At 59.4% G+C, this 12,216-nt stretch overlaps 2 protein-coding genes and 1 long non-coding RNA gene across 5 annotated transcripts in view; 2 read left to right on the top strand and 1 right to left on the bottom strand.

The window, feature by feature from the left end:
• Window positions 1-12,216, bottom strand: part of LOC120394448 (C-type lectin domain family 2 member B-like) — a 1,239,960-nt gene that overhangs the window by 126,951 nt on the left and 1,100,793 nt on the right. The gene's annotated exons all lie outside the window — the stretch shown is intronic.
• Window positions 1-12,216, top strand: part of LOC120394454 (C-type lectin domain family 2 member D-like) — a 100,080-nt gene that overhangs the window by 45,011 nt on the left and 42,853 nt on the right. The gene's annotated exons all lie outside the window — the stretch shown is intronic.
• On the top strand, window positions 4,073-5,064 carry LOC120394476. The gene is made up of 3 exons (XR_005592302.1): window positions 4,073-4,107; window positions 4,486-4,590; window positions 4,930-5,064. It is a non-coding gene; the product is annotated as an uncharacterized LOC120394476 (long non-coding RNA).

The raw sequence follows: 12,216 nt of genomic DNA, 5'->3' as shown, positions 1-12,216 counted from the left end.
GATTTGAAACTTAGAAACCAGGAGCGCAGGAGAGGAATGGCTTAGAGAGTTTGGCAGTAAAATGTAGGTTTTGAGGCAATATCCTGTGCAATTGCTACTGGATCCGGGACGGAGACAGCATTCCTGCCCCTCCCACCACCTCTTAGCTGGGCCTACATAAAAGAGACTAGCTAGAGTTTTGCACGCTTGTTTGTTTGAGGCTGAGCAAATAAGGCCCAACAGATTACTGCTAGGATGAATTTTGCTGCCTCCTCTCCTTGACTAGAATACAAGCAGTTTCTGATTCTCTCAGATGAAGTAGTTCTTTTAAAATCAAGGGCAAGACCAATCAGTGGCTTTTTCACAGCCCAACCCCAATCCCCCCAAAAGAGATTTTATTTTTATTTAAACTGGGTGTTTTAAATTTATATTGATAAGTTTTTTTTTAAACTTATCCAGTATAAAATTTGAAATGATGACAAGTGATGTTAAGGCCTCTAGTTGCTCCAGCCTATTAAAGTAATTTAAATAAGTACATATATGAAGAAGTCCATGTTTGCTGCCAAGTGTCAGAGGAAGTCAAAGCACTGAACTGTTGGAAGTCATTGCCTAAGCACCTGGGCATCCAGAAGTTATTGAAACACTCAGCCAGATTTTGGCAGCACTAGCCTCTTCTGCGGGTGCAGAAAGAATATTTTCTTCATTCCAGTTGATGCAGCTACTTCATTCAAATGTAAGAAACTGATTGGGAGTTCGAAAGGATGAAGGCTTCTTTTCCCTTGTAAAATATGAATAAAGGCTAGAGAGGAGGAGGTGTGAGCTACTACTTCTAAAATCTGGAAGGACATTATGAGCAGGAACAATCAGTTCAGGGCACGAACTAGAGATACTTCTTTACCTCAGTTTGTTTGAAATGAAACCAAATGGTTGAGTCAACCTTTTTGTTTTTCTGTATCCTGCAAAACCAGCAAGTCAACATGTTTGAATGGATCCCTATTCCTAGCATCATAGAAGACTAGGGCTGGAACAGACCTGAGGAGGTATCTAGTCCAACCCCCTGCTGCAGGCAGGACCAACTAACTTCATCATCCCAGCCAGGGCTTTGTCAAGCTGACCTTTTAAAAACTTGTAAGGATGGAGATTCCACCACCTCCCTAGGGAACCCATTCCAGGGCTTCACCACCCTCCTAGTGAACTAGTGTTTCCTAATAGCCAAGCTAAGCCTTCCACAGTGCAACTTGAGACCATTGCTCCGTGTTCTGTCATCGGCCACCACTAAGAATTTCATGAGAATCAATCCCTCATTAGGAAAATAACTCAAAAATACAACTACAAAACATTTGGAATGAAATCAATCCACCCTGACCTGTAGTGTCTGGGGGTGTGGGCCTCTGAGGCTAGACTGAGACCCTCATTGGCTAGAACCACCCAGTGAGCCAGTAACAATATCCACTCCTGTTACCGTCCAAGCCACCGCAATCCAAGGAACAGCTGAGGGCTGCAGGAGACAGAAGGGTGCTGAGAGGGTCTAACTCATGACTGCCAACCCAGAGATGTGTTATTGGCTTTGGATGGGGAACAAGGAGCAAATCCGTCAATCACTACAACAGGTCCCACTCAGAGCCAGGGAGACTGGGAATCGAGTCCTGCTGGCACTTCCCAGCTCTGGCTTTCTGGAGGAGGAGGAAGACCCCAGCTCCCCTAGCTGACCCTGAGGCACCTTCTGGGCCCAAATGGAGGTGGCCCCGGGTACAGCTATGGAGTGTCCCAGGAACGTTCCGCTAGTGGCATTGTATTGTTTTCACAGCCAGTTTCGATATCTGGTGTCTACCCCTTGCCCTGCTGGCAGGGCATTGAGCGCACACCGTTGCCGGCCACCTGGGTGTGGAGATTGAAGAGGGTGAAGAGAGGAGCAACCCTGAGCATCTGCCATCCTGCTCCATCTGATCTAGAATAAGTAAGTGGAGTTCTCCAGAACCATCCCCAGTGTGGTGGGAATATCCCACCACTACGGCTCCCAGCCCGTCCCTTGTCAGGGTTTGTTCCCCAGGTTGAGGGTTCCTGTGCCCTGGGGTGGGATGTGACGGGAGGAGAAATTGCCTCAGCAAAGGGGAGGTGGGCAGGGGAGCAGGCAGGCTCGTTAATGAGAGGCTGCTTTGAAGCCAGACTCATGGCTGCTCCCCACTCTGTTCCAGGATGGAGCGAATCAGGCAGATGCTCAGGAGGAAGGCCGGGCAGGTGGCTCCACAGCCAGAAGACGACATCAGGCAGCCTGCCCAGGCGGAGAGCGGCCCCTCTGTCCCCGCGGGCGGGGAAGAGGCTCGTGGCCAGGGGAAAGGGAGGAGCTGCTTCGCCTGCTGGAGGAGGCGGAACACAGTAGCTCCTCTAGCTGACCCTGAGGCACCATCTGGGCCGAAGCGGAGGTGGCCCGGGTTCAGCTGGGGAGCAGAGCGCCCGGGGAGGGCCGGAGCCGGGGACGGCCGCGCTGGGGCTTCCATGGCAGGAAGCCACGGAGCCAGGAGCTGCGCCCCAGGGCCCAGCAGGAGCCGCCAACCACCATGGCAGCTGAGGGCCCTCGCCAGCCCAACCCTGGCCCCCGAGGAGCCTCCCGCCAGCCCCAGCCTGGCCCCAGAGGAGCCTCCCGCCAGCCCCAGCCTGGCCCCAGAGGAGCCTCCCGCCAGCCCCACCCTGGCCATGGAGGAGCCTCCTGCCAGCCCCGAGCAGGAGTTGAGGGACTGCGGCGCTGCAGACACCAGCAGCTCCGCATTCTCCTGCGGGGCCAGAAGCTCCTCCGTGCGGTCTGGCAGCCCTGTCTTTCAAGGCTCCTTCTTTGGAGGTGAGGGGAGACCCAGGGGAAAGGGAGGAGGACTGGGGCGGTGGGGGACTAGTAACACCCTGTGCCCATCGGCTCGCCAAGGCGCCGGGACTGACCCACGTGACCCCACTAACACCAGTGGGGGTGGCACAGACACGCCCCATGGCAGGGGATGCTGGGCGGAGTTGGGAGCTCCAGCCTCCGTGATGTGGTTGGGGTGGGGGGCTGCCTGCCACTGGGCCCTGTGGCTGTTGGGGCTGTGGGCATCTCGGGGTGGGGCAGGGTGGGGCCCTGGCCGCCATGGGGCTCCTTACAGAGAAAGGGGAAACATGGAGCCTTCTCTGTCCACTGCATCCCCCCAGCAGCAGAAGGGATTAAACTTTCTCCTTCCCTCCCTGGTGCAGATACCTCCAGTGCCCAGGTGTCGTGGCCTGAGGAGGAGGAAGAGGAGGAGTGCGAGGAGGAGGAGGAGCAAGACATCATCTTGGTGATCCAGCAGCACCTGCAGGGCAGAGCTGAGGTACAAAAATCCCCCAGCTGCGCTGCCACCCAGTCTGTCCTGCTCCTTGTTCCGTCCCCACCCAGGCAGGGGGTCTTGCACAAGAGAATCCCTCATCCCCAATGGGGGGACACATCTCCTCTGTTATCTGGCACCCCAAAGTGGGGACATTTGTCCCACACAGGCCAAGGTCCTCGCAGACACTGTCAAGTTCCAACCCCTGTCTGCGCAGGAGACACTGGTTTTGGGAAGCGGGCGGCTTTCCTGTCCAACCCCATGGAGGTCCTGAGCCCTGGAGCTGGTTTGGGTCTGGGGTCCAGGGCATGTGCCTTGATCCTGACGTGCTGTTCATGGATCAGGGGTTCAGAGGGGATTGCGTTACCCCTCCGTGGCTGATCCCAGCCTTCCTTCCTCTCCTCATTCTCTGATCTCCTGCCTGGACTCTCCCGGGGATCCTACCTCCCACCCATTGCAGTTTGGCTGATCCATACTCTGCTGGGTACCAGGCCCTGCCCAGAGAACTGCTCAGAGCAAGGATTAATGAGGCAGCAGGCATCCGGCCATGAACTCTTGCTAAGTGTCCCTGGAGTGATGTGAATGGGAGAGGCCAGGATGCGCCTTTTGAGTCTTGCCAGGGCTCCTGGAGAATCCTCCTCATTGTCCCCTGACTGCTGTAGCCCCGTGTCCCATGACTGACGGGTGCTCCCTCTTCTTGCAGGCTCTGCACAACCGCCATTTGCGGAGCCTGGACACCATCCTCAGGGGCTGCCTAACAGAGACCCCCACCGTGGAGAAGCTGCAGCACCTCCTGGAGGTGAGTAGAATGGACGGTCTGGGGTGGAATTGCCCCTGAACCCTGTGGGAGGGCAGCAAAGGAGAGACTAGAAGAGCCACATTTCCATTGTGTCCTCCCAGCTTGGACCCAGCCGGCCACACTTTCCCAGAGCTGCCAGTGCAGGGGGAAGGAGCTGGGACTGTCAGCCAGAGCTCTGCACGGTTGCATTAAGCACTAACAGTGAGCACCAGGCCTGGCTGGGGCCTGAGAGACTGAACCCCCTTTTCAAGCTCTGCGACCAGGGCTCGGCTACTCCACCCTGAGCACAAAATCTCAGCCCCTTGGGGAGGGGGAGAGGCTGGTTTGTAGAGCATGTACGCCTGCCCGCTGACCCTCCCCTGCCTCCTTCTCCCGCAGCACATCCATCGCTCTCTCCTGGCAAAAAACACCCAGGAGAGAGCCAGGGCCGTCCAGACCAGCGCGGCCCTGCTCCAGTTTGCTACCTCCCTGCCTGGATTTGACGTAAGTGACCTCTGACCCCAGCGTCCTGCAGAGTCAAGTTCCTCATCCCCTGGCTAATTGGTCCCCCTGGGTCCGTAAGGGACTGCGTTCCATAGGCCGCTGGCTGGCAGGGTCGTGCCTGGCCCTTGTTATTCTGGAGCAGCGAGGCAGCGAGTGCTCAGCGAGGCCTTGCCCTGCTCCCTTTGCTCCGAGCTCCCTTGGGGACAGAAAGGAAGAGGGCTCTCGCTGCTCTCCCCCAGTGCCTCCTACAGAGGGGTGGGAGCAGAGCTCAGGTCCAGGGGCGCTGGGGCGCTGAAGGGAGAATGGTGATGGATTCCCCTCTCCTTCTCCTTCCACCAGACCTCCTCCACCTTCTCCAAGGCAGGTGAATTTGTGCTGCAGCTGGGTCTCTGTGCATACCACCCAGCCAGTGACATCAGTCGGCATGCCAAGGGTGGGATCAATTGGCTGCACAAGCTCCTGCTCCAGAAGAGGGTAAGAAACCCAGCTGGGCAATGGGACCCCATGGAAACGAGCCTCTGGGAGACTAGCTCCAGCTGGCCATTGGGACGCCTCTAGAACTAAGGCCTCTCTGCTTAGACCCGCTGTAGCGGGAAAGAGGAACCCCAATAGAAACAAGGCCCCTCCTTTGAGACTCCCTCTGCTGGGCAATGGGACCCTACAGAAAGAAGCCCCCTCCTCTGAGACCGACCCCAGCTTAGATGATGACTCCTTCTATCCCCCTCTCTCTGAATTAGGGAGATGAGTGTGAAAGTGCCAGGGAAATTGGCTGCTTTATCTCAGAGCCCGGCTCTGTCCCCCAGCCCAGGGAAATCAGCCCACCCCATATGGGGCAGCCAGCTCGTGAGGGGACAGGAACGGAGCTATTGAGACACATGGAGGGAAAGAGCCCGTCATGAGGGCAGGGGCAGGAACAGGCACCACAGGAGATGGACACAAAGCTTGTAGGGTGTCACCAGTCAGGTAGCCAGGGCCAGATCCTGACTTCAGTGGGTGTGAGGGGTTCTCAGTATTAGACACCCCCATGAACAGGCACCCACTCCCAGAGCACAATGACCGTAAGGGTCACATGATTACTGTGAGGGCTGAAACAAATCCCCCTTCTGGTACTAACCCGCCTGGCATGGACCCTGCGATTCCATTGGGCCGCGGATGCCAGGAGGAGCCTGGCCAGTGTGTACCCAGAAGGAAACAGGCACTGAAAGCGGAAGGCCAAACCTCCCCAATGGGTGTGTCTTTCTCTCCCAGGGCTCAAGACCAGGAAGGCAGCAGACCTGTGGTGCCAGGACGGGCTCCATGACCCCAAGTGCCTGGGATATAGAAATCTGGCCAGGGTGGGAGAGGTAAGGACTCTCCGCCGGTGCATTGCAGCAGCTCAGGTGTGGAGCTGTGTCCCGCTGCAGTGAGTGTGTCATGGACACAGGGCAAGAGCCTGCTCCTTATTTCCACAGAGTATGTGAGGCTCCTGGGAATGTCCGTGGGGTGAGGCGTGGGAATGATCCAGATCTAAAAGACCCCGAACCTCTAGTGGGTGAGCTGCAGGAGCTGTCGCTGCTGGGAGCAGCAGGGGTCCTGGGCTGTCTGTGTGAGCTGGGTTCCAGAGCGCGCAGACACATTCCCAGCATCTCATGGCACCTGCGGTGAATCCTGCTCCATAAGAGCTATTGGAGGCCTCAGTGCCTGCAGCCTCCTACTGAAGGGGGTTCCTGGTCCATGGGACCCCAAAGGTTGGCTGCCCCAGGACTCTTCTCCACCTTGTGAGACACTAGAGGGATTTGGAGCCTGGTTCTGGGCCATTGCAAGGGCTCTGGTTCTTTTGGTTTTAGGTCTTCGGAGAAATATTCACCGAAGACCAGAAGAGGAGTTTCCTCCAGGCGGGCCTGCTGGCCATCCACCACCCCCACAACCGCATCAGCCATGCTGGCCTGGTGCTGATGTATTCCATCGTGGGGGAAGCCGGCCAGCTGCTAGAGGACGAGGTAACCAAAGAGGGGTCACCTGGGTAGAGACCCCCAGGGCCTTTCACCTCCAGGCCATTGAAAATCGCTCCCATCCCATCCCCATGCGCTGACCAGGGAGCAAGGAGAGGGTGACCCCAGACAGGTGCCATTGGTCAGTGCCAGCTTCTCCCCTGAGCAGCTCAAAGCAGGGCAGCCTGGCTGATGTGGTGGAGTCAGTCAGCAGAGGCTGCATAAGTGCCCCATTCACCAGAGCCACTGCCCATGGCATCACGTTAAGGACATGGGGATCCCTTGGGGAAAGGTGTCCACTTCCTCTCACCCCCCGGCACTACTGCCCAAAGCCTCCCAGCCCTCGGCTGGAGGCGAGGTGGCTGAGGGGACTCCGGGGAGCGGAGCTGGATTCCCGCTGGGTTGGGAGGTAGAACAGTTCTCGCGGGGGGACTGAGAGGAGTGGGGGCAGGAGTTCATTCCACAATGGTGGGAGAGGGGATGGAAGTCACTAGAGAAGAGACAAGATTTCGTCTCGGGGGTTGGGCGGGGGAATCCGTCCCTCAGATGTGGGGAGGAAATGTTGCTGGCTCCCGGTGCCGTTAATACCCTTCGTTCTCATGGGTGTCGGAGTCTCTGATTGATCCTTGTTCCCTTGCAACAGGGGGAAATTACAAACAAAATCATGGGACAGCTATTTAATATCAGGCTCATGGGCAAGCTGCCCGACGCCCTGAAGGAGCTGTGCTCCGTGGGGCAGGATTGAAGGCCCCCCCCCTCGCATGACCAGCTCGGACCCCCTGCCGCAGGTACTGCTCTGTCTCACTGTGCCTGGGGGGAAGGGCTGGGGGGAGCGGCCATAGAGCCCCCCGCAGCACTGAGAGAAACCAAGGCTGAGCACCTCGCTCTGGACACCCTGCCCCACCCCGACCCCTGGGGCTGGGCTCAGGCCAGATACTGGTTGGGAAGAATCAGGCTGTGGAGCTGGCCCAGAAGTGAGAGCATCCGCAGAGCCAGGGGTTGTGCTCAATAGCCATTGCAGTCTGGGAGGGGTGGCCTGACATGGGGCCCCTCCCCCATCATCACTGCTCAGACCTTCCCATGGCCCCTGTCACCTCTGATGCAGCGAATGTCCGACCATCCCCCACCTGGGGCCCAATCCACCCACCTGGTATCTGAGCCCTTCCCAGCCAGGAATGAAACTCCCCCTGAACACCCTGGGGCAGGGGAGGAGCCTCCCCATCCGGCAGGTGGGAACTGAGACGCAGAGGAAGGGCTGTGGGCCTGGTCACACAATCCTGGGTGTAGATCTGGGAAGTGGACTGGGTCCCGGCCTAGAGCCTTTCCCCCAGGGGCACCTTCACTTCTGCCCTTTATTCTCCCCTCCGGCCAGGGGGTCTGTGCGTGTGAAATGAACAGGGAGGGTGATGGGGTCCTGGCACACAGCCTGGATGGGAGCTCCCCTTGGCTTGGTCCCCAGGCTCAGAGACATCTTTGTCATCCCGCTGTCCTTCTGTTATTGCTAGGAAGGGAGTCCCCCGATAAGGGGTCTCCAGGCTCCAGTAAGTCATCCTCATTCCTGCCCGCATGTACGCCCTGCCCTGCCCTTCCCTGCCCTCCGGTTTCTCGCTGTTGACTCTGGCTGGGCTCTTGACTCCAGTGTCTAGCTATGACTTTGGCATGACCCTTCTTGGCTCCAGATTTGGGTTCTGAACCCGGCTCAGTATTCTTCTTGCCTTTCTCTAGCCTTGCTCCAGGCCCTCCACCCACCCGCTGCACAGCATTGCCTCCTCCTCCTCCTGATCTTCCCCAACACCTTCAGTTTCAACTACATGGCTTCGACCTCTGCATGGATATGGACATTGGTTCATACTTCTGCCCACCCGGCTTCGACCTCCGGCCTGGACATTGACACTGGCTCCGGTTCTGCCTGCACATACTCAACACCTGGCAGCAGTAGACAGGCCCCATGTAGTGAGGCGGCCTGGCTCCCAGGCGCACCTGAGAGGGATAAGCCAGATCAGCTGCCTCAGTGGGCGGAGCCACCGCCACCTGTCCCCGCCCCCCCGGAAGTCAAGGGGCGGGACAGGAAGTACAAAAGCCCGGGCCCAGCGCTCAGTTGGAGCCCGACCGCGGGAGGAGACAGACGCTGGTGCCCGAGCTCCAGCCGAACCAAGCCTGCCCCAAGCCCGGTACCCAGAGGACACCTGGTCGAACCTGCCCCTAGCCCGGTACCCAGAGGAGGACTGGCCGAGCCTGCCCCGAACCCGGTACCCCGAGGAGGAGTCGAGCCCACCGGTACACCCCTCTCCTGAGGAGCCGATGCTGGTAGGCCCCCCGGCTGAAGCCGCAACGACACAGGCACCAGTGGAGGGGGAGAGTGGAAGTGGCCCGGGGATAGCCGACCCCAGTCTGGCTGCCGCTGACCCTGAGCCTATGTCAGTGTGTTGAGGCCAGGATCCCCACTGACTGCAGCGGATCCCCGCAGCTGCTAGGGCCCCGGGCTGGGACACAGTGGAGTGGGTGGGCCTGTGTCCCCCCTGCCATCCCACTCATGGGTGGCAGTCTCCCCCTCAACCCCACCGCTTGGGCTTAGGAGCCTGGACTTACCTGAACTGCTGCTCAGCCCTGCCTGAGGGTCTGAGCCCTGTACCTGTTGCTGCCCCGCCCTGAGCTAGGGCCTGGGCTTGAGACACTGAACTGCTGCTCAGCCCTGCCTGAGGGTCTGAGCCCTGTACCTGTTGCTGCCCCGCCCTGAGCTAGGGCTTGGGCTTTACAGACTGAACTACTGCTCAGCCCTGCCTGAGGGTCTGAGCCCTGCCTCTTGGTGCTGCCCCGCCCTGAGCTAGGGCCTGGGCTTTACAGACTGAACTACTGCTCAGCCCTGCCTGAGGGTCTGAGCCCTGTACCTGTTGCTGCCCCGCCCTGAGCTAGGGCCTGGGCTTTACAGACTGAACTGCTGCTCAGCCCTGCCTGAGGGTCTGAGCCCTGCCTCTTGGTGCTGCCCCGCCCTGAGCTAGGGCCTGGGCTTTACAGACTGAACTGCTGCTCAGCCCTGCCTGAGGTCTGAGCCCTGCCTCTTGGTGCTGCCCGCCCTGAGCTAGGGCCTGGGCTTTACAGACTGAACTGCTGCTCAGCCCTGCCCGAGGTCTGAGCCCTGCCTCTTGGTGCTGCCCGCCCTGAGCTAGGGCCTGGGCTTTACAGACTGAACTCCTGCTCAGCCCTGCCCAAGGGTCTGAGCCCTGCCTCTTGGTGCTGCCGCCCTGAGCTAGGGCCTGGGCTTTACACACTGCACTGGTGCTGATCCCTGCCCGAGGGTCTGTGCCCTGCCTCTTGGTGCTGCCCCGCCCTGAGCTAGGGCCTGGGCTTTACAGACTGAACTGCTGCTCAGCCCTGCCCGAGGGTCTGAGCCCTGCCTCTTGGTGCTGCCCGCCCTGAGCTAGGGCCTGGGCTTTACAGACTGAACTACCGCTCAGCCCTGCCTGAGGGTCTGAGCCCTGCCTCTTGGTGCTGCCCGCCCTGAGCTAGGGCCTGGGCTTTACAGACTGAACTGCTGCTCAGCCCTGCCTGAGGTCTGAGCCCTGCCTCTTGGTGCTGCCCGCCCTGAGCTAGGGCCTGGGCTTTACAGACTGAACTGCTGCTCAGCCCTGCCTGAGGGTCTGAGCCCTGCCTCTTGGTGCTGCCCGCCCTGAGCTAGGGCCTGGGCTTTACAGACTGAACTGCTGCTCAGCCCTGCCCGAGGGTCTGAGCCCTGCCTCTTGGTGCTGCGCCGCCCTGAGCTAGGGCCTGGGCTTTACAGACTGAACTGCTGCTCAGCTCTGCCTGAGGGTTTGAGCCCTGCCTCTTGGTGCTTGCCCGCCCTGAGCGAGGGCCTGGGCTTTACAGACTGAACTGCTGCTCAGCCCTGCCTGAGGGTCTGAGCCCTGCCTCTTGGTGCTGCCCGCCCTGAGCTAGGGCCTGGGCTTTACAGACTGAACTGCTGCTCAGCACTGCCTGAGGGTCTGAGCCCTGCCTCTTGGTGCTGCCCGCCCTGAGCTAGGGCCTGGGCTTTACAGACTGAACTGCTGCTCAGCCCTGCCTGAGGGTCTGAGCCCTGCCTCTTGGTGCTGCCCCGCCCTGAGCTAGGGCCTGGGCTTTACAGACTGAACTGCTGCTCAGCCCTGCCCGAGGATCTGAGCCCTGCCGCTTGGTGCTGCCCGCCCTGAGCTAGGGCCTGGGCTTTACAGACTGAACTACTGCTCAGCCCTGCCCGAGGGTCTGAGCCCTGCCTCTTGGTGCTGCCCCGCCCTGAGCTAGGGCCTGGGCTTTACAGACTGAACTGCTGCTCAGCCCTGCCTGAGGGTCTGAGCCCTGCCTCTTGGTGCTGCCCCGCCCTGAGCTAGGGCCTGGGCTTTACAGACTGAACTGCTGCTCAGCCCTGCCTGAGGGTCTGAGCCCTGCCTCTTGGTGCTGCCCTGCCCTGAGCTAGGGCTTGGGCTTTACAGACTGAACTGCTGCTCAGCCCTGCCTGAGGGTCTGAGCCCTGCCTCTTGGTGCTGCCCCGCCCTGAGCTAGGGCCTGGGCTTTACAGACTGACCTGCTGCTCAGCCCGGCCTGAGGGGCTGAGCCCTGTACCTGGTGCTGCCCCGCCCTGAGCTAGGGCTTGGGCTTTACAGACTGAACTGCTGCTCAGCCCTGCCTGAGGGTCTGAGCCCTGCCTCTTGGTGCTGCCCGCCCTGAGCTAGGGCCTGGGCTTTACAGACTAAACTGCTGCTCAAGCCTCCTGTAGTCCTCCCACCTGTCACCGGAAGTCCCGCCCCATGGGGGTATTACTTCGTGGTCAAGGCGGCCACATGACTGGAAGCCAGGTGTGTCATGTGACCCCTCTAAGAACTCCTCCCACCACCCTCTACCAATCAGGATGGGTTTCCTCCTGGAAGGACCACCCCAAGAGGAGATTTGACCAATCAGGGTGAGCTCTGGGGTGTGAGGGTGACCCATCCCGACGTGTGTCTTGTGACCCCTCTAAGAACTCCTCTCACTGCCCTCAACCAATTAGGATCAGTTTTGTCCTGACAGGACCACCCCAAGAGGGGATTCTGACCAATCAGGGCGAGTTCTGGGGCAGGGGGACCCGTCCGGGAGTGGGCCGTATGACCCCATTAAGAACTCCTCCCAGGGCCCTCTGCCAATCAGAGTGCAGCACCATCACCTCATAAGTCCCAGCGCTGGACAGACGAGGCCATCTCTCACCAAGGACACATGGTTTAGAAATCGTGGGAAGGCTGCTGAGAGGAAACCTGGACTCCTTCACCACCCCCGTGAGAACTTCGGACTCTGTCTTCACCCCGAGGGTCTTTGACCATCCGCGGAGAAAGCGCTACATCAGCGACAGTGCCGAGGAGGAGGAGGGAGCGACCGAGGGGAGCCCTTTGGCCCAGCCATTGATGGATACGCCGGAACCCGAACCCAAAACCCAACTGCTTGTGAGACACCCCAATGAGCATGGTGGCCTCTCTTTGTCCACCCCCTTAGAGGTGGAATGCGACTGCGGCTCGGGGGAGTCACCGGCGCACAACGTGAACACAGGTAAAGGAATGATTAAGTCAGGGGTGAAAGTAACTTCCAGGACTTACTGGTACTGCTGGAGTCCTGAGGGGGTGTGGCCTCTCAAGATTGAAAGGTCCTGGAGCATCGG

The sequence above is a fragment of the Mauremys reevesii genome, unplaced genomic scaffold (assembly GCF_016161935.1).
Source record: "Mauremys reevesii isolate NIE-2019 unplaced genomic scaffold, ASM1616193v1 Contig6, whole genome shotgun sequence".
Lineage (NCBI taxonomy): Eukaryota > Metazoa > Chordata > Testudines > Geoemydidae > Mauremys > Mauremys reevesii.
The sequence above is the reverse complement of the archived record's forward strand: the minus strand, read 5'-3'. Positions and strand labels throughout refer to the sequence as shown.